General features: G+C 41.5%; 1 protein-coding gene and 1 pseudogene across 4 annotated transcripts in view; both read right to left on the bottom strand.

Moving 5' to 3' along the window:
* Window positions 1–25,956, bottom strand: part of slc12a5a (solute carrier family 12 member 5a) — a 186,381-nt gene that overhangs the window by 129,256 nt on the left and 31,169 nt on the right. The window lies entirely within an intron of this gene.
* The window catches only part of LOC147141715 (uncharacterized), a 40,635-nt pseudogene continuing 21,832 nt past the window's right edge, over window positions 7,154–25,956 (bottom strand).

Genomic DNA, 25,956 nt, shown 5'->3' with positions numbered 1-25,956 from the left:
AATGCAAGAAATACGATGCCAACAAGATGAAGATTAAAAAAGTTGACATTTAACAAAAGGCCGAGCATCATCGGTCTTCCGAGCATTTATGTCGGTGGATCGTGGAGTCAATAGCATGCTTGTTCTGACAATAGAAATAATGACATTGTTAGAACACTGATGAGGAAGCACCACAATTACCTAACAGCCAAGGACAAACCAATATTAAGGATATTCCAAATACGTAGGAATACGTAAAACAAAAATTATTATTAAAAAGTATTTAAAAAAAAAGAATAATGAAGAATAACAGTTAACTAGTTGGCCTACTGTATTATCATCATAAAACTAAAAGATAGGCCTATTCCAATGCAGTTTATTGATCAATTTTAAGTATTCCAAGAATATTCCGCAATATAATTGTTGTTTTTATAAAATCACTTAGACTACCAAATAATGTGACTTTTAGGAAAATTAATGAGAGTCAACTGGAGGATTTTCGACTTTAATGCAGATTCAGGTGAATTTTGCCCGACCCTGTGTAACCACCATCAATCAAATAGCAACAAACAAATATGAAATATGACTGAAATATGTGACAGTTGTGTCAAACTATTGAAATGAACACATTAAAACATGCGAAAAAAATCATCATTCATCCTTTGGCTATGATAGCAGCTTGTGATTCTAAACCTGTGAGGCAGACGTGCTAACCACTTGTCCACTGTGCTGCACTAAAATCAATCAGACTACCAAAATGCTGTGATATGTGTGAATTTATAGGAAAATTACAGAGAATAAAGTGGAAAGTCATCATTCGTCCTTTGGTATTTTGTGATTCCAACACCGTAGAAGACATTGCAGTATGTGTGTGTAGACTGACATGTAACCACATTAAAAAGGTGAAACTGACAGAAGTATTGAGCTGTGGCGGCAGGCGGTCGGCACTCAGATGCTAGATAAAGACGTAGAGAAAGGAAAAAACAGCAACCCGATGTGTCTTGTTCAGGAGAGAAGCGGGAAGAAAAAAAAGGCAATACAAAAGCAGATAAGATGCACTCGAAGGGGAGCCAAGTTTTTCCTGTACAGAAGGTGTTTGCATGTGCCATCGATCCATCTCTGGCCCCCTCAGCATCGCTGCATTAAGCACCTTTTTTTTTTTTTTTTTTTTTATTAATTCCATTTTAGTGCTAAGGAGGAGGAGGGAAGGAGGCAGCGGGAGGGAGGATGTGACCCACTTTTATCTCCTCCAAAGAGAAGCGACACAGGAAGAAAAAAATGAGGTTGTTGTGGGCCTGAATGAGAAGAGAAAGTCAAAATCCAAAACTTCAAAGAGTGGTCGGAGATGTTGTCAGGAGCATCAAGGTGCTGCTGGCAGCTCCTTCCTGGCCTACGGGCCTGCTCATGTTATCTACAATGGAGCAGCTTTTTTTTTTTTTTTTTACGTCACAGAGGAGACACTTGAGTGAGAAGGAACAGCCAACGCAAGCCAATGTTTTTGCTCGGGGCCTCACAGACAAATGAGGAGAGGGCTGCATACCTGCAAAAACTACAGAACAGTCTCTATTGCTTTACATTTCACCACACACAAGTTATTCATTAGAACACAACTAATAAGAACATTTAAGCAAGCTAGCGTGTAACTACATGCTCTATAAGGTGTCCAAAAAGTCACAATACGCTTAAGATACGACAAAAACAACCGCAAATCAGTGAATTTGTGAATAGCGAACTGCATATAGGCGGGGGTTTGACTGTGATCATTTCGCGCTGCAACGACAACCTTTGAATCTGGGGGGTCGCTGCTTCACTTGGCCCTAATGGACAAAATCACCAGTGTCTGACGGATTCTATTTGTTGAGAGCTGTCAGGCAATTTGGTAATAATGTGCTAAGCGTGACCGTTATCAACACCAATGAACACAGAGTGTAACACAATGATTGCGCAGTTGTGTAATAATGCTCTGCCTAACCACGGTGTAAGAGCGCTGTTGCGCTTTTGTGGTGTGTGGGCTTTAAGATTTATTTAGACTTCTCTCGCGGCTGCTGCCAGTTTTACACGCGCACACATGCACTACACACAAATAAGTGTAAAGTGTAGACCACGTTGACCAAAATATTTTGGGCCCCACGGACACTGTGTAGTCTGATACCCATGTTTAGTACAACACTTCTGCTATACAAGTTCTAGACCTGATTTATCCCACAAACGCATGTTGGAGAGAAGAACACACCGATTTTCCTCATCATTACGCCATTCTTGTGAAACTGTGACTCGGACTAAGCACTTTCATGTGTGTGAGTCAGTTACTGTATATGACACACTACGATACCTAGCACACATAAATTGAAGATTAAACATTAACTTAAAAAAAAAAAAAAACTCTTAGCAGGTTTAATCTTAACCAAATATTTACAAAGATGTTGAACAAGTTCAACATTTATGATTGTCAGCCCGATTGGTGAAACTCAAGGCCAATTTTGTTCAAACTTTCCAGGGGGTGCTACTGAGTGAGTTTTGGGGTGTTGAGTTGAGTACCCCAAAAATAATATATATCGTCACCAGCATACTTGCCAAAAATGGTGACTTTTCCGGGATGGTGCCAACTAACATGAAAAGCACAGTTTTCTATAGGTGAATAACAAGCAGTTTAGATAACTTTCCAGATGGTGAGTGAGTTTTGGGGTGGTCGTGCTATATGTACACTTTCAACAGGATAAAACGCACTCGCAAAATTCGGTGAGCTTTCAGGCGTGGTTGAGGCTACCCCTAAAGGTAGCAATACAATTAAATGGAATCAAAGTATTATATTGCATTGCGGTTACAATTTCCTGCTAAAATTGGACCTAAATGAGTTTTCTTTGATTCATAGATAAAAATGTTGAATCCTCCTTTCTTTCATTGATGTGTGGTATAAATATAAAAGGTGTCGAACGTACTACAAAGTAGTTTGGGGGGCAGTAAAAGCAAATTGTGGCTGTAAATTGCTTTTATTGGAGTACAAAATGAAATGAGAAGATTACACTTTTGGGAGTGCACAGTGTTTGCAGTTTCGCAGAGTCACATCCTAAACGCCATATCGGAGCATAAGCTTATCCGAGCGCGGAGCAGCCAGGTGCGACGTGTGTTTGTAACGCACTAGTTCGCAGCAAAGGCCACGGGATTTGAGGACCTGATCTAGAGAACCTTAAAAAGGCTGGAGTTGAAACCTGCGAAGCGGACACAAACAGGGGACACTTGTTTTTTAGAGTGAAAGCAAAAGTGCCACCATCTGGAGATGAACTAACATTTTCTTGGGAAATCTGCCTGAAAAGTCAAGTTCGAACAACTAAAATGTTTACGTCAGCTCAGTGAGCAACTAAATGATCAATTTCTTAAGTGTTTTTTTTTTTTTTTTGTGATGCTACCACAGTATTGACTCAAAAGTGTGCTGATAAACACAGAGGAGGGAAGTGAAATTACTGTATATCCATCCATTATCTGAGCACTTTATCACACACAAGTTCCTCCCGTGGCCATTTCAGTCCCCAGACCTCAACCCCGTTGGAAAACTGTGGAGTGAGCTAAATAGCAGAGTGCAGAGAGGACCCAGGTCGCTGGATGATTCAGAGAGATTGCGCAAGGAATGGTGGAAGATCCCTCTTTCTATATTTCCCATCTTGCGAAACATTATAGTAGAAGATGAGGTGCTGTTTTGTTATTAACAACAAGTGTGCTATTAATTGCGCAACATATGATTTGATGTGAAAGAAATATTTCTTAATTTCTTTCCCACTGAATGAATGCACTTGAATTATAGATTGGATTTTCCTGTTGTTCTTTTTTTAATGTTGGTCCTAAATCATTTTGACAAAAATTGAATTAAAGAAGCTAAAGAACACATCTTAAAGAAGGGACGACAATAATTATGGAAGGCAGTGTATACATAAATATAAAACAAAGAGCAATCATCGTAAAAAATAGACGGATGAATGGTTTGCCTGTCTGAACTGTGTTTCTAGGGTGTGGCTTAAGCCAAATGTCAATTACACATTAAATAAAATGCATTTTACCAATGGTGATGGCATTTAAGCCAATGCATTGCAAATCATATCTGTGACAGTTTTCAATTAAGACGATCATAACTAGGAATCCATTCGTATTTTTCCCATCCGCGGCCTCAAACGTATTTCCTATCTACACTTTGGCGCGCTCTGGAGCTGCATGAAAGGTCAGCTCATCACTTCTGCCGCATGAAGTAATCCCATGTCCACTTTACGCCCTGCTGATTCCTCTCGCTATTTCTGTTGCGCCGCGGTGCACCTGTAGGCCAAGCATCACCACGTTGACATTTCCACCCAAAACACCCAAAACCACCCAACGCTCATTTGTGTTTTTACACTGATGCTCTTATCTTCTGGGGGGATGAGAGGTAATATCAGACAAGCAGGGCCGCCCACCAATGGGCTTACCTGGGTTTGAGCCCAGGGGCCTACGGAAGTCGGATGCCTATCACAATTTCAAAAAAAAAAAAAGATGTTGATTTTCTGAACATGTTCAAAATTCCCTTGCAACAAGAAAAGTACAGGCGAATGTCTGACGAATGTCTGACGGGAGTTTGGTGAACATTTACGACCTTGAACGAAAACTGACGTGAACATGTATTTTTCTAACTTCGCCAACAGTCGGAAATGTTCGCCCCTAATTTGGAATGTGGGCTTTAGAGTCGGGGGCTAGATTGATGGTTAGCCCCGGGGCCTATGAGTAGGTAGACAGGTACTCTTTGAAACAATTGCATGCTGCATACATGTTGGCGAATTAGTTAAATTCTTCAAACAAAACAGTTTCCAGGAGTTTTGACTAACATGTCAACTAGGGCTGTCCCATACGATTATTTTTCTACGCGAGCGTTAGCTACATAATGCACAAAGTTGAAAAACAACACGGCGTAACTTTGACTACAACCCGCTGCTTTGAGAAAGGAAACTTAACGATGCACGTTAATAGTCGGACATAACAGCAATTTCAGTAAAACCGGGGGATATTAGTTAATCAGGTAGATGGATTTACGATACTCCAGCTTTCTGCTTTCTCTCGTCTTCCAGGAGTACTCCTGAGTGACGTCGCTTAAAGTGTTCATTTATGGCTGATGTGCAATGATGTGTGGTACGCCAAATCAGCTTTACAGAGGGTGCGGACGACCAACTTGCACAACCTTACTTTGAAGTATGTCCATAGTTTGGACGTTTTTGTCCACTTTTTTAGCGGGGACGCTGGTATCCGGAGCTTCCGCCATTTCTACTGTGCGCACTTGTTTACAACTGACGGAATGCACGTGTTGACGTATTTACGTCATCGACACTCGAGCGTACGTGCGTGCTAACGTATTTTACATCATCGATGCTTGACGCCGACGGTATGTTGTGCGTCCCGACGTATTTACATCATCGGCCACGTCGACTATGCCGACTAGTCGGGACAGCTCTAATGTCAACATGTCATCTGTTCAAGTGGCTACTGCTCCAAATACTGCTGGGCCAATGGATGTATTTCGTTACCATGACATACAGGTGAAGGAGCTAGGTGATTTAACGAGCAAGTAAGCATTTTCTACTTGCGGTAGTACAACCCCATTGTGAGGGGACAAAAATGCCTGAAAAGACCATAAAAGCTTTAAAAATATATATTTTTTTAACTTGAATGCTCAGGGCTTGGTGCTCAGGTACCTAGTGCTCCAATATAACACAATGGAGTGGACCACGACATTCAACTATCTATAGCACAGTGTAGGAAGGTTTGATTTAAAGCATATATATCATTTTATCTGGTTTAGAACAAGATTATTTTTGAGCTCTCATGTCACACTCCTGGACCATACTTTCTGAGAACCACCTATACAAGCAATTAAAAAGTACATTTTCCATCCTTTAAATCCTATCCTTATTGATATTCCCCTTCCACGTCCTCCTCAATATGAACTCCATTACAGTGGCGAGCAGGAGCAAGTTGGGAGCAGGTGCCATTTACGACCCACATGCTCCCATTTGCCACTACTTTCATCCGTGTTGTTTGTTCTATTTCCACGGCGGAATGAGCGGCGTCGCGACCCGGAGAGAATAAAGCAGCGCAGGCTTGTTTTTGTGGATGTGCTCGGCTATTTCTGGACATTTAAGTCTTTGGTTTTGGCAGAGGCAGCAGTGAAAAACGACACACAAAGCCACAGCGACGAGAATATCCATGCATCGCTTTTGTGTCCCACTTGGATGACGTCTCAGTGTGATGATGAAACATCAAAATGCTTCACAGTCCAAAATAAGGCCTTCTCGCAAATATAATTTAGTTATGTATTCTACCAGGCTTTCTAAAGTAGAGTTTTGGGCCTGAGAAGAGCGGACTATTTGAAGCCCACGTCGTTATGTTGACATGGATTGTCTATTTAAGAACAAAAATGGCAAAACAGGTGCATATGTTTTGGATGTTTTTTTGTTGCTGGTTTTGTATTTGTTAGTCTTTGTTATAATGAGAAATGTAGCCACAAGAGGACACAAGTCAGTGTCTTATTGTGTTGCGTCAGGAAGAGCATCCGGCGTAAAACGTTTGCCAAATCAAAGATGCGAATAAAACCTATGGCTTCCATAGTCGAGGCCCGGGTTAACAACAACCGCCATCGGCGCTGTTGACCTACAGGGCGCCGGTGGAAATTGGACTACTGTTGGTCGAAGAAGGAGAGGAGGAAAGTGTGTTCGTAGGGAGAGAAGAGGAGCGCTAAGAGTATAGGACTGAGAGGAGGGAAATTGAATGTTGGAACTATGACAGGAAAAGGTAGAAAATTGGTGGACATGATGCAGAGGAGGAAGGTAGACATACTGTGTGTCCAGGAGACCAGGTGGAAAGGTAGCAAGGCTAGAAGTTTAGGAGCAAGGTTCAAGTTGTTTTATCATGGTATAAATGGGAAGATAAATGGGGTAGGAGTTATCTTGAAGGAGGAGTTTGTTAGGAATGTACTGGAGGTAAAAAAGAGTGTCAGATAGAGTGATGAGTCTGAAGCTAGAAATCGAAGGTGTGATGTTCAACGTTGTTTGTGGATATGCTCTATAGGTAGGATGTGAGCTGGAGGAGGAGAGATTCTGGCTGGACTTTGATGAAGTGATGCAGTGCATACCTAGAAGTGAGAGAGTTGTCATTGGTTCGGACTTCAATGGACATGTTGGTGCAGGAAACAGAGGGGATGAGGAGGTGATGGGCAGGTTTGGTAACGGTGTAACCTGAAGGAGATCAGTGACTGCAAAGTAGTGGTAGCCAAGAGTGTAGCCAAGCAGCATAGGATGGTGGTGTGTAGGATGACTCTGGTGGTGAGGAAGATTAAGAGGGCAAGGCAGAGGAGAAGAGGAAATGGTGGAAGCTAAAAAAAGAAGAGTGTTGCATGACTTTTAGGAAGGAGTTAAAACAGGCTCTGGGAGGTCAGGAGGTGCTTCCAGATGACTGGAAAACTACAGCTAATGTGATCAGGGAGACCGGTAGGAGAGTACTTGGTGTGTCATCTGGAAGGAAAGTAGATAAGGAGACTTGGTGGTGGAATGAGGAGGTACGGGAGTGTATACAGAGAAAGAGGTTAGCTAAGAAGAAGTGGGACACTGAGAGGACTGAGGAGAGTAGACAGGTGCCAGTAGTGTGATGGGAAGATGGAAAGAGTACTTTGAAGAGCTGATGAACGTGGAAAATGAGAGAGAACAAAGACTAGAAGAGGTGAATGCTGTGGACCAGGAACTAGCAAAGATTAGTCAGGATGAAGTGAGGAGGGCACTGAAGAGGATGAAGATTGGAAAGGCAGTCGGTCCTGATGATATACCTGCAGAGGTTTGGAAGTGTCTAGGAGAGGCGGCAGCAGAGTTTCTGACTGGGTTGTTCAACAGGATCTTAGATAGTGAGAAGATGCATGAGGAATGGAGGAGAAGTGTGCTGGTTCCTATTTTTAAGAACAAGGGAGACATACAGAGTTTTGGCAACTACAGAGGAATAAAGCTGATGAGCCATGCAATGAAGTTATGGGAAAGAGTAGTGGAAGATAGACTAAGGGCAGAAGTGAGCATTTGTGAGCAGCAGTATGGTTTCATGCCAAAAAAGAGTACCACAGATGCAGTATTTGCTTTGAGGATGTTGATAGAGAAGTACAGAGAAGGCCAAACGGAGCTGCATTGTGTTTTTGTAGATCTGGAGAAAGCTTATGACAGGGTGCCCAGAGAGGATCTGTGGTATTATATGAGGAAGTCTGGAGTGGCAGAGAAGTATGTGAAAGTGGTGCAGGACATGTATGAGGACTGTAAGACAATGGTGAGGTGTGCTGTAGGTGTGAACAAGGAGTTCAAGGTGGAGGTGGGACTGCATCAGGGATCAGCTTTGAGCCCCTTCTTGTTTGCTATGGTGATGGACGGGCTGACAGACGAGGTCAGGCAGGAATCTCCATGGACTATGATGTTTGCAGATGACATTGTGATCTGCAGTGAGAGCAAGGAAAAGGTAGAGGAGAAGCTAGAGAGGTGGAGGTTTGTCCTGGAAAGGAGAGGAATGAAGGTTAGCCGCAGTAAGACTATGTGTGTGAATGAGAGGGACCCAAGTGGAAGAGTGAGGTTACAGGGAGAGGAGATCAAAAAGGTGGAGGATTTTAAGTACTTAGGGTCAACAGTCCAGAGCAATGGAGAGTGTGGCAGGGATGAAGATGCTGAGGTTCTCTCTGGGAGTAACCAGGGAGGATACGAATGAGTACAACAGAGGGACAGCACATGTTAGAGGTTTTGGAGATAAGGCCAGAGAGGCCATACTGAGTTCTGGTTTGACATGTTCAGAGGAGAGATAGTGAATATATTGGTAGAAGGAGTTTTGAATTGCCAGGCAGGAGGCCTAGGGGAAGACCAAGGAGGAGGCTTATGGATGTAATGAGGGAGGACATGAAGGTAGTTTGTGTAAGAGAAGAGGATTCAGAGGACAGGGTTAGATGGAGGTAAGGGTGGGCGATATGACGCTATTAGATCGTTAAGCGATTCAACATGTTCACGAACTCATAAAGCCGGAAGATCGTTGGATCGCCTCTACATGGCACATTAGATACAGTTTAGCTTTGTGGCGGCGCAAAGCCACTGACTCGTATACCCGACCAACCCTTTGCAGCACGCACAGTTCACCGTAAGTGACACTCCCTGCCTCCCTGTTTATTTGGATAGTGGGAAGCTGTAGCGGAAAGTCGGTTCGGTTCGGACGTCAGCGCCGACAGCCAACGCAAACGGATATCAGACACATGGTAGCCGCTAGCTCCAAGCTGGAATGGATGTAAGATTGTTTATTTAAGAGGTGGTTGGCCCCTGGTGAAAATATCTACACTGCCTGGTGCAAAGTCTGCAAAAACACTTTTTAGTTCGGGACAATGGGTGTCAAAGCCGTCGAGTCGCACATGAGAGGAGATAAACACCAGCGGTCTGTGGCAGCAGCTAGCAGGATCCGGCTAATCCCAGCGCTTGTTGGCGACATGTCGGGAAATTACAGTGTAAGTAACGTTATTGTTTTAAATCGCATTCCGTTATCCTTGTTGATGGGGCAGCTGGGCAAAATCAATAAATAGGTGTTATCGTAAATAACTACTGTCGTCGTCTGTTGTTTGTTGCCATAGCAATAGTTGAATCCGGCCCCAGCCTTCCTGTGTCGAGTTTGCATGCTCTCCCCGTGCCTGCATTGATTTCCTCCCACATTCCAAAAACATGCATGCTAGGCTGATTGGACACTCTAAATTGCCCCTGGGTCTGATTGTGAGTGTGGCTTTTTGTTTGTCTCTGTGTGCCCTGCGATTGGCTGGCAACCAGTTCAGGGTGTCCCCCCCCCTCCACCCCCATCCCATACTGCCCGAAGTCAGCTGGGATATGCTCCAGGACGCCCGCGACCCTTGTGGGGTAAGTGGTTTGGATAATCGATGGATGGAGTGTAATGGATGGTTTTTTTCAACCTTTTGACTTGACAAAGGCTGTTGTGAGGACTTATTATCAATGGAAACTGCTTTACATTAAATGTTGGAAGGTATTCTTTTTTCATATTAGTCTCCTTATTTGAAAAAAAAAGCTCTTTGTTTAGTGATTTTTTTTTTCTTCAACAGAGATTGTTGCGACATGTTTTGATCTTAAATTATATTTTTAAGGTAATTAAATTTGACTTTTCAAATGGTGCAAGAACCCTGTTATTACCTTGCTGAAGACCCCATTAAAACAGTGGAAAACGAGGGGTTTGAAAGACTCTCAAAGTACTAGACCCGTGTTACGAACTGTGTTTTTATGTTTACGTTATGTTTACATTCACTGCACATTTTGATAAAAGTTGTCACTATTCAAATTAAAACCTGTTCAGAAAGCTTAGCTGGCTTAAAATGTCATTTTTTTCTTTGAGTTTTATATACATTTTAAATATATTTTATATGTTTAACATGAGGAAAATGGTCAGAAATGTGCAAATTAGTCTTAATAAAACAATGTAAAAAAAAAATCGTGATAAAATCATGATCGTGATTTTATTTTTAAAAAATTGTGATGATATTTTTGCCAGATCGCCCACCCATAGATGGAGGCAATTGATTTGCTGTGGCGACCCCTGAAGGGAAAAGCCGAAAGGAAAAGAAGAAGCTGTCTTTGTTATAATAAGGTACACACCAGTAGGGACATACATTAAAAAAAGTAATGTAAGGATTACCTCGGGTAAGGAAAACTACTTACCTGCAAACGGTGGGCAAACTATGTGGGCTGATACAGCGGCCCCACAAGAGAATGTTATCCAGCTCATCATGCAATTCTAAACAAATAAAACCTCAGAGGAACGGCTATAACAATCCACTGATGAGTCAATATCATCATAAGGCACCTTTGAGATCTCCCCATTTCACTCCCACAAAATTGAGATTTTCTGTTTAATTTGAGTTTCATTGTATTTAGTAGATTTGATGCTTCTCCAACACTTTTTTTTATGTACATGCAAAATATGTGAGCTTGTTGTCAAGGTGACACAATGACACACAAATGTGAGCATTTCATGAAACATGACTTTCATTTAGCAACATCATTCAGTTAATAAGATGACTGTGTGCTGTTTAACAAATATAGATTTAATGATTTAATTTCTAAAGGATTTTAGCAGCTTTTAGTTATCCTGCTATGATATGATATGATATGATATGATATGATATGATATGATATGATATGATATGATATGATATGATATGATATGATATGATATATATATATATATGAACCATTATTTGTAAATTGGCTATGGAAATGACACATTTTTGGCATTGGAACTTAAGTCAAATTTCAAATATGGTTCTTTTGTTTATAACAGGCTGTACGTCCTATAAATCCTCACTTCTGTTTGTCATCCTGATACCAGCAATATTGGAAATATCAATCAAGTATCATCTCAACCCACAAACAGTCAACCTAATCAGCCTATGATGGGGTGGCCCCGCCCTCTCCCGGCGCCAAGAGACAATGTGACTGGTCTGGCTTATGATAGGTGATAATGTGCTATTGTGAGTGGATAATGTCGAGGTAATCTGGATGGAAATCTCCATCACTGGTGCGCCTCTGCCTGACTTCCAACTCTCTTAATAGATAACATGATTACGGCTCACTGATGCAATTACCACTTTATCATGGTACAACATTTTATTTATTTATTTTTTTCCACAAGAGTCATTCAATGCAGCAGGGTTCAGAGTAAATACATTTCCATGTGATTTGTACAGTTTTAATTAGGGATGTTTCGATAAGGTTTTATGACCCCGATACCGATACCAATCACGCATGAGTGAGATCGGCCGATACCGATAACAATTCCGATCAAATGGAATATCTGTATATTTTTCCACTTATTTATGGTGACTGATATTATGCAATATTATCTGAAAAAAAACAGCCATATTATTGCCGTAATTTTGACAAAAATTTCTATATACATATATTTTCAAAAGCATGAAGGAATACAAAACCGTTGCTGGCACAATACAACAATTAATCAGTCACAAAGATAACTGAAAAAGTTAAATTTACCAGCTTTTAGTAACACAGTTTTTAACAGATCAAAATAATCAGCAGTCTCAAAAGACTTAATGAGGCAAAAAGTCAAATAAATAACATGCCACCTAAACGTTGCCTGGTTCAGAATATAATCAAAGTAGAAAAAATTGTCACATGCAGGCTTCACTCGAATAAACTATTGAATGAGTTCCTCAATTGAAACGACTCAGGAACTTTAGTGTCTATCTTGTGCATTTGTCAACGAGAAAAAAGTCACTGTTAATCTTTTAATCTCCCTGTGGCAATAATGCCACTTATATTGCGCTGTGTCCGCCTTGACTTTCAATGCATTGATATTCAATGCAGTGAGCCTCGTAAACTCACCATAGTCTGCCAATTGCTTGTTCTTCAAATGTCGGATTAAGTTGGTAGTGTTGAAACGTTTGGCCATGCTCCCTGCGCGAGGTACCTTTTCATGGCATATGGGGTCCCGCACGCAAACTCCAGACACACAGCAGACAATGCTATGTTCACACCAACTGTGGTGGTCGGAATATTCGATTAAAGCCTTTTATTGCCAATCATAACATCCGATCACCCGCAGCTCATGCTTGGCAGCCTTGTGTTGCGTCCCTCCCCTCTACTCGCAGCGGAGGTGCAGCTGAGTTAGCGAGCCTTTCTGGCAGCGCGTTTCAATTGGAGTAAATGTAGCTCGCGCAGGCGGGCGGGCGCGGTTGCGTGCAGGGCGGCGCGAGTGATGCTTTTGGACGGAGGGACGTCGTCGCGTATTAAACAAATCCATTTTTTTTCGTCTCGTGGCAGCCAAGCATGAGCTACGGGTGATCGGATGTTTTGATCGGCAATAAAAGGCTTTGATCAAATATTCCGATCACGTATTTTTTCACGAAAATTGGCCGATCATGATCGGTGCCCGAACGATCGGAGCATCCCTAGTTTTAATGTACATAGTGTGTCCTTATCATGCACGGCCAAGGAAATGTGACATTCAGATAAACATTGTACAGTAATACCATGAGAAGATAATGTGAGTAGTTTACATTAGGGCTGCTCGATTATGAAAAAAATATGAATCTCGATTATTTTGGTAATAATTGAAATCACGATTATTCAAACAATTATTCATTTTTTGCTACAAAACAAGAACGGGTTTAAACATGTAAAAAAATGTTAAGACAAAATTCTTTGAAACCCAACAACATTTATTATTTTTTTGTGTGCAGATGTATAAATTAAAGTATGGTTTCCTTGTATAAACAAACAAGTTAACTTGCTATGCATTTATAAATTGACAAAGTAGTAAACTGCTTGGAGTAAAATGACAATTTTGACGGAATAACAGTCATGCTATTCATCTATACATTTAGACCTTTGTCTGGAGCCTTTTTTGTTTTATTTCTAAAATAATATTTACACATAGTAAACAAAGTTAAAGTAATTTGCTTCTGATAAATGATAAATTTAATATGATGATTGGGTCAAACTAATTTAAATGTTGACTGTTACATACTCGTACGTATACAATACTTCTAAATTACAGTAAGCCATATATAAACTGTATTACAATATAATGACCAATAATATATTTGCAAATTGCATTTGAAGCTATTTGAAACAAAAATGAACACAAAAAATGTGACTTCATATTATAGACTACACAAGAAATGTAACTTAAGTCACAGTTATAATGTTTAGCATGGTTTCTATTTTTGTGCTAGTAAAAGTAGTGTATATTTGCATATGATATGTTATGTGCCCTAAACATTTGGAAACCTTGTGCGGGCAATAGATTCTGTTATCTTTTCGTGTCCCTCCAATGTTGATGGGTGGGGGTTGCTGCGTACAGTGTTTCAACACCTGAGATTTGCGTTGCTGACGACGCCAAATCTAACTCGGTGTTGTCTTGCTTCGGTGTATCATAACATCATCGTAAACCAAACGATGGTTGAATAGATTCGTTGTTGCCGGTGGATGCAAAGACAACTTGCACTTTATACGTCTTTGCTCGCCCAAAATGTAACCAAATAAGCGATTTCGACTTGCCTTGCTTGTTTACAAGTCGTTTCTGTGGCGGGTTTTGTGCCATTTTTAGGTCGTTTTTTACGATTATGCCACTTTTGTAATCGTGGAGTGTAATAATCGAAATCGTAATTAAATTTCGATTAATTGCACGGCCCTAGTTTACATCCCCCCAAAAATGTTTAGAATTGCGTATATCCAGTTTCAACTGTAAAAGCAAAACTGCAGCAAATCACGCCAAACCGCCATTGAAATATCAAAGGATTAATTCCAGATTAAGTGTGTTTTGCTTTTTGTTTGTCTTAAAGATTTTGTTCTTTTTCGAAAGTAAGATTTTTAGATTTTTAGAAGACAATTAACCAAAGTAATTTAAAAGGCATTGCAAGACAAATATATTTTTCCTAGAAAACCAACAAAGCAGAACAATCATGAAATTTCCAAAAATGTTTGAATCTAAAAAACACTTCACACATAATAAAAAAAATTAACAAAAAGACAAAGCAACAACAAAAGTAGAAGAATTGACACAGAAAGTCTTTTGAAGTAAGCAGACTCATGTTCAAAGTGGGCAAACTAAGGTGGAGTGTTATTACTTGTTCCTATTAGCAGCTGTTAGCAATGGTTTAACTTAATTTTCACCCTTGTATAATAATTAAGAATGTTCTACCGTTAAGTCAAAATTGTAGTTTGTACTTAGACCCTTGTCCACAACCTTGTATTGTTCATTAAAGTGAACATACAGTATGCCCAACTTTTACACAACATACAGCCATACAACGGATGTGGATTAAACATTCATGTGCGGCGGATGTATCAACACAAATCCACAACATATGCAATATTCACCGAGGATAAATATTTGATGGGAGGAGGTGACTTTAATTTCACTCAGATGTTGATGCTATCGTACTTACACTTGTCAGGCAGATATGCAAGACAAGTGAACACTGTCCGTCTGTCTGTGGGCTTGTCAGCGTGCATCAGCGTGTCTCGCTTGTGATAATAGTCAAAATCAGCATCTGTATTTTTGCACAGAAAAGTCATTTCTTCTGCAGCCTATAAAGTGATAAGCTCTTGCAGTGGACCAGCGCTGAGTTAAGAGTGTTTGTGTTTAGAGCGGCCCTGCAGATGTCTTTGATAACAGTGCCAGCGAGGGGGGAAAAACATCTCATTGGATGGAGACTTAAACAAAGCCGCATTCCCGCTAATACTCTTGAAAGGCTTTAATTGGAATATGGAAATTATTAACAACATTATCAAATTATATACTGGTGGCTTCTACACAATCACTGTTGAACAAAACTCTTTAAATCCAGTCGGACTCATAGGCGACTGATAATTTATTTTCGTAATTTTTAAGAGTTCTCGGGTGTCGCAATAAAAGGTCTCCGCCATCCTGTCAATAGACACAAAGGATAAAGAATTTAACATGTGACACTCACTTGTCACGCTCAGGTAAAAATCACCCCCAGCTTCTTTTTTGGGCGGGGGATGAAGGGTGGTACGTTGGTGAGTTAATGCATGGATGGTTTGGATGACAGATGGCTAGATAGGTAGGTAGGTAATAATCTTAACAAAAAAAACAAAACATTCAATTAATCTATTAAGATGATCCCCCCATTGTTGATCAAGGAAATGTAGTCAAATGACCCTTCCTGTTTTTTTCCTAACTGAGATGTGCAGTCCGTAATAAACTGGCTTTAAGGTTTTAAGTTAAGTCCACTTAAACATTTTAAAGCACTAAATGAGTATGAGAGACACAGATCCGCGATTTAAAAAAAATTATTATTAGAAGTCTTTCCAACAGTCATTCGTGTTAAAAGAAACAGTGATGTGACAGACAGTTGCCATCCCACATCATCCACGTGATTCTAGAGTGCTAATAGAGCCCAAAGGAGCGAGCTACGCAGGCACCCACCTACAAAAAAAAAAAAAACTTGATGTGACATAGTGGGGTCAAGCAGAACCCTACAGCATCACCTGTTTCCAAACACAAGCACAGACAACCTGCTGAGTCGAGGGTGAGGGGAGGGGTCGTCCGAGGGAAGAAGACAAAATGCGAAGGTACGCTGGTGTCAGGAGCGTTCAGCCGCCTGGACATCGGGAAATGTGAGGTGAAGGAAGGAGGGGACGCAAAGGAGATTTTGACGGCAACTAAATCAGACAGGCGAGGGTGAAGAGAGACGGCGAGAAATGGGCCAAGGGTCAGACAAAACTGACAGAAAGCATGATGATGCAACACAGAATATGCTTAGAGGAAACACACATTGTCCCGATGAGACCTTGCCGTCGCATGTGGGGGTGGTCTTGCACAAAGACCCGAGCAAGGAGATGTGAACGCTGCCTTTTTTTAATCATCCCTCAGGGCGTACACTCAAGGCAAGACATCCTGACACGATGACCTGCAGGTGACGGTCCTATTGGCAGCATCATTACATAACCAGTCTCTCTGTTAAAGAGGTTTTATCACACAGGAAGACAACAAAGGAACATACTAAAATCGTTTTTGTATAGTGAATATTTACAGTGGGAAGACCCGAGGTTTAAGTTGAGCTTGAACCACTCTGATCACCTGATTTGAAAAACTGGGATTTTAATCTTGATGTTTCAGTTTTGGCTCACTTGTTAATTAATGTTACTTATTATTGGTTCTGGGTAAAACAAGATGAGCTCTGCTAAAATGTAAGTTTGAGAACATTTATTGCGCAGATCTCAAAAGTCAAAATCAAAACTCAGGACTGCGCCATAACATTTCCTGTTTATCTAGGTGTATAGCATTATTTTGTGTATTTTTTTTTTATTTTCTCTCTAGACACGTATTAATTGCCTGCTATTTTGCTGTTCAAATTTGGATATGCTCCGCTTTAACGCCGTTCCAGCGAGACCTCTGTGAAGTGTATTCATTCAGGCCACATAAGCAGCCCAGCGAAGTTTTCTGGCAGAGCTGGGCATCGCCTTACCGTCACGAAGTTCCCGTCTGCATATTTAACCGACCCACGTGGTTCCAGTCCGTCCCTCATCGGCGATAGCCAATCGGCGTCGAGAACTTCATGTACACGTCACACGCAGGCACCGCACAAGCAGACACGCCCCCAAATAATTTTGCGCCGTACGTTTGTAACGTAGGATGACAATGTGTATGATTAACTTCCTTGTATTGTTGTTCACTCTGCCACTTGGTGGCAACTGTGTGGCATAAGACTGATAAGTGAAAGCTTTTTCCCATCAAATCAAGCTTCCTCTGACATTCTTACTACATGCAGTTTGCTGCAGATGACAAATGACAATAGACACGATAGTAGAAATGTGACACGATAGAATTGTTTCTATTGTCTTTGCGATATGTATCATCCTGTCACCCAGCTCTATTAAAAACGTTGTAAAATTCCATTGACATGCTAACGTGAAATTAGCATTGACCTCAAGTTAAAGACCTTAAAATAAGAAATATTCACACGCAAATGCTGTGGAAACACTTACACACATTAAAATAAAAAACATAATATGCTGCACTTAGCATTACTGCTGAGAGGTGGATGGAAAAGAAGGAGAGGAGGGCGAAAAAGGCAAAGATATGCCGGCGGGCAAACACACACGATCGAGACACTCTGCGCATGCTCGACCGCAAGGAATCCTGGTCTTTGTAGTACACTAAGTGCTTGTATGCGGAAGTGCGTTGTTTGGCACGCAACCACCGAAAATACACAAGCAGAGGTAAACGAGCTCAGAGACGCGGCACAAAAGCACACTTTCAGGGCAATGAGGAAACCGGCTGCTTCATTCATGTGGTGAATGGCATGAATATCAAGTGTATTATTGACAGGTGAAAGTAACAAGCGAAAATGACGTCCATTTGAGTCATGACAACTGTGCGTTGCCGTACATAGTCGATTATTCAAACGCCGGAGCAACTCTGTCCGCTCAATCATGTGAATGGGTTATTCAGAATGTTTCAAAAATTTGAAATGTGACCTTAACTTGAGTATTGACTACATGTAAACGTAGTCAATATACTCCTGGGGACAAAATGGCGGAGGAGGCACGGGCGTCGTAAAGTCGCAACGTCGTAGGTCGCATACGTCGTAATTCTCGGTATGCCGATCACGTTTAATATTCTGTACCAACAAATATAAATACTAATACATGTAATTTTACTCCTCTAGTGGCCATCATACACATATAAAAGCTTCGCTTCCATTATTCTTTGCATTACCTTGCATTAAGACAATGCATGTTCCCATTCCCATAACAAAAGAATGGATGGTACAAAGAAATGAAAAGAAATTGTGCACTGGACCACACACAAACAATCTATGAACAGTCAGCTTCTGGTTTGTTGTACTGGAAGGTAGAAAAGAGGCCAACTGTTGGCATGGAAGCCATACTTTACAGCAAATCAATCCTCTCCAAGACAATTATTGTTGACAGTTATTATTGTTCCGAACCACAACAAGTGGTTACCTTCAGTCTCAGGTGGTAAAGCTATCTCGGATAAAATAAAAAGTAGAGAGCAGAAAGTCGGCGGCAGTGGCTGGACTCTCCATCGTCAATCAATATGATTTGATTTGGGGCACAACAGATCAGTGGTCATGTTTAGCTAACCTTGTGGGAGGTTTGTTCTCATCGGAGTATGCACTGTAATGCGGGATCAATAAAAATGACAAATGAAATACCAACAAGAAGACATCAGATTCATCATGTTTCAGACCCGACCGAGGAGACTCGATTCTGCATCTTCCTGGACGTCTGTCGGGTATGGACGAGGAGCTCATTTAGTTTCCAACCTTCAGTCGATGTGGCTGGATGCTACAGCGAACATCAGACTAGAGATTGATGATATGCGCGGCAAGGCGAATCACATACAAACGCAGCGGGCTACGACCTAGCTTGGTGTAAGCATGTAGTGAGCCCTCTCGGGGGACTGGTAACACTAAAATGAATGATTGAACGGCGTAGGGTGGTGGACAAGCGTAAAGAGCTGGAGGTTTAGCCGAGTGGTGAGGAACAAAAGTGGTGATAAAAGGCAAGATGGAGGGATGAAAGATAAGTGATGCTGGGAGGGGAGAGTGGCGGAGGAGCAGACATACCAAGAGAGGGAGAAAGGGTTGAGGTAGAGAGAATGTAATCCACGATCCAGATGGAGAGAGACCTGCTGTTTGGAGCGGCAGGGGATTGGGGCTCCGGAGTTAATGTGACGAAGATGTTGGGTTAAAATAGCCCGGGGAAGCGGGGCAGGAGTCCTCGATGAAAAATAATACACAAAGGAGCCGGGAGGATGGGGAGACTGGTTCTCTTAGGTAATATTCAAATCAATTAACGGAATTCTGCAGTCTCAGGACCCATACAGAACATGTCGGTGAAAAATATCAAGTATTTTCAAGTTGGTACTTTATACTTATAATAAAGAACTGTAAATATTTGAAGGTTCCAGATGAAGCCCCATGTGAGACCAAAGAAAAGAACATGTTTCAAAACCATCTGGGTCCTAGATAAGTGCCAGGATATGAGGTGCTTTTCTTCCCACAAAACCCACAGAGACACGGGCCTATACAGTGTGGTCTTTACATCAAATATTCACAAAGGGGAGAAAAGGCATTGCGCAACATGGATCCCCCATGGATTTGCCTATATATAATGGGTGGGGATTTTTTTTTTCTTTTCAGGGGCCCGTTCAGTTTTTATAAAGTCCTTTGAGGGCCAAATTAAATATATATATATATATATATATATATATATATATATATATATATATATATATATATATATATATATATATATATATATATATATATACACATACACACACACCCACACACACACACACACACTCACAGGGGTGCTGCACGCAGGTACGCATGCGCAACAGAAATCACTGATGCGGACCGTCATTTGCACCACGACGCGCGTACACGGTACACACTGGTGGTGCAGTGGAACGAATCATCTTTGATTGGTAAGGATAAAGCATCGGTTCAGGATGGGCACGATCCAATGGTTGGTGAAAAAAACTGTGCGTTCGCATAAGTTGCATGTACAAGAGCATTTTGCAAACATACTCAACGAACACACCGCCTCCACAAAGGCTAACTTCAAAATAAAGCTTACCAAATAATACATTTAGTCATTAATGCCAATTCAATAGCCTTTTGAACTTTTACTTTGAAGTTGGCCCACGTGTTAGCGTAACGACTAACTTGACTTCCGGGATCGACGTATGAGCAGTTTTGACGCTTGCTACCAAACAAACCGCTGGTTAATTACGCTGTCATTGTATGATACGGCAAAAGTGTCGGGCAAAAGTGGCTAGCAGCTGTTATCTTTAGCTGGTAGTTCTTTTTCTATATTGTGGACCTAGATTACTTTGTAATGTGCTGTCCATGTTTTAAGAAATGTGCCTTAAATTGCACTTTATCTTTTTCATTATGAAAGAAAATAAATAAATAAAAATTTAATTTATAACAACACGTTTGCCTAATAATTGTAAGAAAACATTCAGCTCAAAATGTCTGGCAGGATACCTTGAAATGTATACACTGTCTGTACCACTTACAAAATAAAATCCTAAACGGCCATATTAGACATTAGGAGTTGGCGGAAGACCAAGGGAAGTTGGATGGCTTGGTTATTGGCTGTAAGATGAAAACATTTCACCATAAACAACCTTCCATCTTGGGCATACTCTCGTATGCTCCGTACATTGTCATAGCGGTAAGTTAAAGATAAAGTTTAGAATCAGTTTGCTTTCTCTCTTTTAGTCACATATACAGGCAGTCCTCGTATTACTACGTACGCGACCTACGACTTTTCGACTTTACGACGCCCGTGCCTCCTCCTCCATTTTGTCCCCAGCACCATAGTGACTACGTTTACATGCAGTCAATATTCGGATTAAAGTCAAAAATTCCGATTTCTGAAACATTCTGAATATCCCGTTTACATGATTGAGCGGACAGAGTTGCTCCGGCATTTGAATAACCCACTGTGTACTGCGACACACGGCGTCATGACTCAAATGGACATCATTTCCACCTGTTACGCTCAACTGTCAATAAAACACAATATTCATTCTCACCAGATGAATGAAGCAGCCAGTTTCCTCTTCGCTCCAAAAGTGTGCTTTTGTGCTGCGTCTCTGAGCTTGTTTACCTCTGCTTGTGTATTTGCGATTGGTTTCGCGCCAAACAACGCACTTCGCATACAAGCACTTCAAAGCACTAAAAAGACCAGCATTCTTTGCGGTTGAACAATGAGCATGCGCACAGTGTCTCGATCATGTCTGTTTGTGCGCCGGCAGTATCTTTGGCTTTTTCGCCATCCTCTCCTGTCTCCATCCACTTCTCAACAGTAATGCGAAGTACAGCATCCATCCATCCATCCATCCATCCATTATCCTCACAAGGGTCGCGGGGAGTGCTGGAGCCTATCCCAGCTGTCTTCGGGCAGTAGACGGGGAACACCCTGAATTGGTTGCCAGCCAGTTACAGGGCACACAGAGACAAACAAACATCCGCACTGGCAATCACACCTAGGGGCAGGGCAATTTTGAGTGTCCAATAATGCATGTTGTACAGCATCTTATGCTCTTTATTTGAATGGTTTTTCATTTTTTATATAAAGTATTTTGATGTAAATTTCAACTTCAATGGTGAAATCCGATGGCGGCACGGTGGTCGACTGGTTAGCACGTCCGCCTCACAGTTCAGAGGTCGTGGGTTCGATCCCGGCTCCGGCCTCCCTGTATGGAGTTTGCATGTTCTCCCCGTGCCTGCGTGGGTTTTCTCCGGGCACTCCGGTTTCCTCCCACATTCCAAAAACATGCATGGTAAGTTGATTGGATACTCTAAAATTGCCCCTAGGTGTGATTGTGAATGCGGATGTTTGTCTCTGTGTGCCCTGCGATTGGCTGGCAACCAGTTCAGGGTGTCCCCCCGCCTACTGCCTGAAGACAGCTGGGATAGGCTCCAGCACGTCCCGCGACCCTTGTGAGGAGAAGCGGTACAGATAATGGATGGATGGATGGTGAAATCCGACATTCGTGTTGCATCGTCAGTGTAGGAAGGAACGGAACTCGTTCGTAAACACTGGACTCCCTGTAGTACGTGCATGCACTCAGTGAGTGAGGTAATAGGAAAGAAGGAATGATCAACGATCCCATAAATTGTTAAAAAGGAAATAAGTACGTTCGTTTGTGTAGTTTAAACACACAGCATGTACCTTAGTCTGAATGACGGTGTTATTGTTCACCGTCTTCATCATCTGCAGGTCCTGCACCGACCCGTTTGTAAATTGCACATGAGAGGCTAAAGATTTATAATGTTTAAATTGCTCCGAAGTTCGTCCATGAGTTCCCGTCTATATTTCAGACCCGCCCGGTCGGTCCGAGTCAGCCAAATGGCATCGAAAACGTACTTTACCAGTATCACACGCAGGTGCACCACTCCTGACACGCAACCAAACAAACAAAAAATGTAAAATAGAGGCAATGATATGTGCCCCATTTTGTTCTCATTTTACCGATCACCATGTTGTGCGTGTGTGTTTCTGTTGTTGTTTTTTCTTTATTTGGCAGCGTATCTGCTTGTGCAGCGCCTGCATGTGATGTGAAAATTATGTTCACGACGCCGATCGGCTGTCGCTGATGAGGGACGGACTGGGACCACGTGGGTCGGCCGGAAATACCGCCCAGAATTCATAGATGGATAGACGATGCTGACCGAGCTCTAGTATTTTCCAATTATCTTGATGCCCTGTAGCACAATGCTGCCTCTCAGAGGTCAGTCTTGGTACAATGGCTTAACTTTAGGTTTGGGGGAGGAAAATCGCAACTGTCAGTGGAGTTATCTTTGTGTGAGTGGTGTTCTGTGTTGGTCATCTCAAGCACAACGCCATATTATAAGAGCATATGAACAAAGCATTTTTTCCTTTGTCATGTGTGGGCTCTCACATTTTCAAAAAATACTAAGGTGTTAAAAATCGTTGCATGTGCACCAAGCTATATGATACTAGAGAAGCAGGCTGCGTGACGGTTTCTTTGTGGCCATTAAATGCAGTATCCTGACACAAATGGCTATGCATATGTGTGTGTGCGTGCGTGTGTTGATGCGCATTTGTTTTCACATAAACATTCACACAAAGGGGGGAAGGGTACAAGCAGTACGCGGCAAAGGATCTACAAGCTGAGGCTAAAAATGGAATCAAAGTGTTCGGCAAAGTGAAACCGGCATTCAAATATTTAAATGACAATGCTGTTGTGACATTGAAGCTTTTTAGCACATTCATCAAGCCAAATGGAAAGCAGGGAAGGGAAGCCTTGATGAAAAGTAGCGCGGTGAATCGCAAGAGGACTGCAATGTCTTAGGAACTACTACAGCTCGTTTGGTAGAGCTAGCACACATACGTGGATCTTGTTTATCAGATGCTAAATGATAACACTCACTTTGGCTTAATGAAAAAGCAATGGAACCTCAAATGTTGAACGCTACAAAACTGGTACAGTTTGGAGTTTAACCAAAATCCATCCATCCATTTTCCATCGGGTTTATGCTCATTAGGGTTGTCGGCGAGCTGGAGCCTAGTGCAGCTCACTGTATTACCTGGACTGGTCACTAGTCAATTGCACGGCATATGCTGTACAGAGTGCACTGAAAAAATATTTGCTCCAATTGACGAACTGGCAATGAAACAAGGGAGACACAAGGGGAATACATAGGGCTTGATTGGGGATGAGAAACATGAGAGGGCAAAATAATCAGGGAGCAGATGGCACTGACGAGGAAGAGGGCGGGAAAGCAGAGAGCAGGCTGCAGGTCATGACAGGAAAGGGTTACAAAGTCATTCTTAAAGCGGAAGTCAACCCAAGCATATTTTTTTTTCAAGAATACGTCCCCAGCAGCACACAGCATTTTGATTAATTTTGCGTTTGTGGAATATAAGCAGCAAAATGCACTCGTTTTTAGCCATCTCTGGGGGCGGCCATTTTGTCTTCTGTCAACTGAAAATTACATCACAACTGCTTACAACGACCGATCACAGCTGACCTGTTCTCTGAATCGGAGCCGTGATTGGTCGTTGTGAGCAGTTGTGATGTCATTTACAGTCGACAGAAGACAAAATGGCCGCCCCCACAGATGGCTAAAAATGAGTAGATTAACACTTATTCCACAAATGCAATATTTATCAGAATGTCCTGTTTCAACTAGTGGGCTTGCATAAAACATATTCTTGAAAAAAATATGTTTGTGTTGACTTCCGCTTTAAACCTTTAGGACTCCAGCAAATCACAGTGAGAGGCACTATCCACAAATTGAGTGTGTCTGTTGTTTTTATTTGATATTTTTTCTTTACGTGCTTGTGTGGCACCTGCCTGTGTGAAAATTATGTTCTCGATGCCGATTGGCTGTCACCGGCGAGAGACAGACTGGGATCACGTGGGTCGGCTGCAAATACAGACGGGAACTTAGTGATGGATAGACAATGCCCACATTATCTGGAATTTCATATCCCTGCAAAGGAACCCAGGACAACGTCAAAAGAACTGCTGGCTTCACACACCTCAGTTAAGGTCAGTCTTCAGGACTCAACAGAGGGACTGGCCCAAAAAAGTTGAAAATCACTGCTGACCAAAAAGAACATAGAAACTCGTCTTACTTTTGCAAAACACATTTGAATGATTCCCAAGACTGTTAGGAGAACATTCTTTGGACTGGCAAAACAAAAGCTGAACTTTTTGAAAGACATGAGTCTTGTTACTACACCTGGCGTAAATGTAGCACAGCATTTCAGAAAAGGAACTTCATACCTCCAGTTCAAACATGGTAGTGGTAGTGTGATGGTCTGCGGCTGCTTTGCTAGTTTAAGACCTAGATGACAGATAGAACAATGAATTCTGCTATTTACTCGAAAATCCTCATTGAGAATGTTTGTCCATCAGTTTGTGACCTCAAGCTGAAGCACATTTGGGTTCTGCATCACGACAACGATTGAAAAAACATCAGCAAGTCAACTTCTGAATGGCTTAAAAAAAACAAAATGGAGGTTTTGGAGTTGCCTAAGTGAAGTCCAGACTTGAATCTGATGGAAACGCTGTAGCATAACATTTAAAAGGCTGTTCATGCTCGAAAACCCTCCATTGGTGCTGAATTAAAACAATTCTGTGAGGAAGAGTGGACCAAAATATGTCCACGTGAAAGACTCACTGCCAGTTCTAGAAAACGCTTGATTTCAGTTGTCGCTGCTGAGGGTGGCCCAACAAGTTAGGGGACAAAATGTTTTTCGCACAGGGACATGTACTTTGGGATTTAATTTTTTTTCTTCCCTTAATCATAAAAACCTTCATTTTAAAACTGCATTTTGTGTTTACATTTGTTGTCTGACTGGGAAACATTTACTAGAAGTGTGACAAATCAGGAAATGGGGAAACAGTTTCACACCACAAACACATCTATTGCATAGCTCCTCTTTTCTATAATACCTTATTTGACAGTGTTTTAAAGTGTGTCATCAATAAATCTGATTGATTGATTAAAACAGCAAGAACATCTTTCTGTTCCCTCTCCATTACTTACGTATTTATGTATGTCAGTCTGCAGCAGGTAAGTAGTTTTAATTGTTAATTATAATTATTTTATTTTATAGTGACTAACTTGTTTTTACAATTGTGAGACAACTAAAATTTATGTATTTAAATGTAGTATATGTTAGGATTAAGCAGGGCGTACACATGTTTAATTTTTTTTTCGACTATCAATAAATACAGTATACATTTTGTGCCTTTTTGCTGGTGTGCTGCGAGATTTCAAATATGTGCCTCTGCTTAATAAAGGTTGGGAAACACTGCACGAGACTACTGTGCAGACTTAAAATAATATAGTAAATCGTTTAGCATATTCCACCTGGAATATTGCTTTATGATGTA

The sequence above is a fragment of the Filicampus tigris genome, chromosome 9, assembly GCF_054856515.1.
Source record: "Filicampus tigris isolate MCC_2025a chromosome 9, RoL_Ftig_1.0, whole genome shotgun sequence".
Classification (NCBI taxonomy): domain Eukaryota; kingdom Metazoa; phylum Chordata; class Actinopteri; order Syngnathiformes; family Syngnathidae; genus Filicampus; species Filicampus tigris.
Note: the sequence above shows the minus strand (reverse complement) of the source record. Positions and strands in the feature narration are given on the sequence as shown.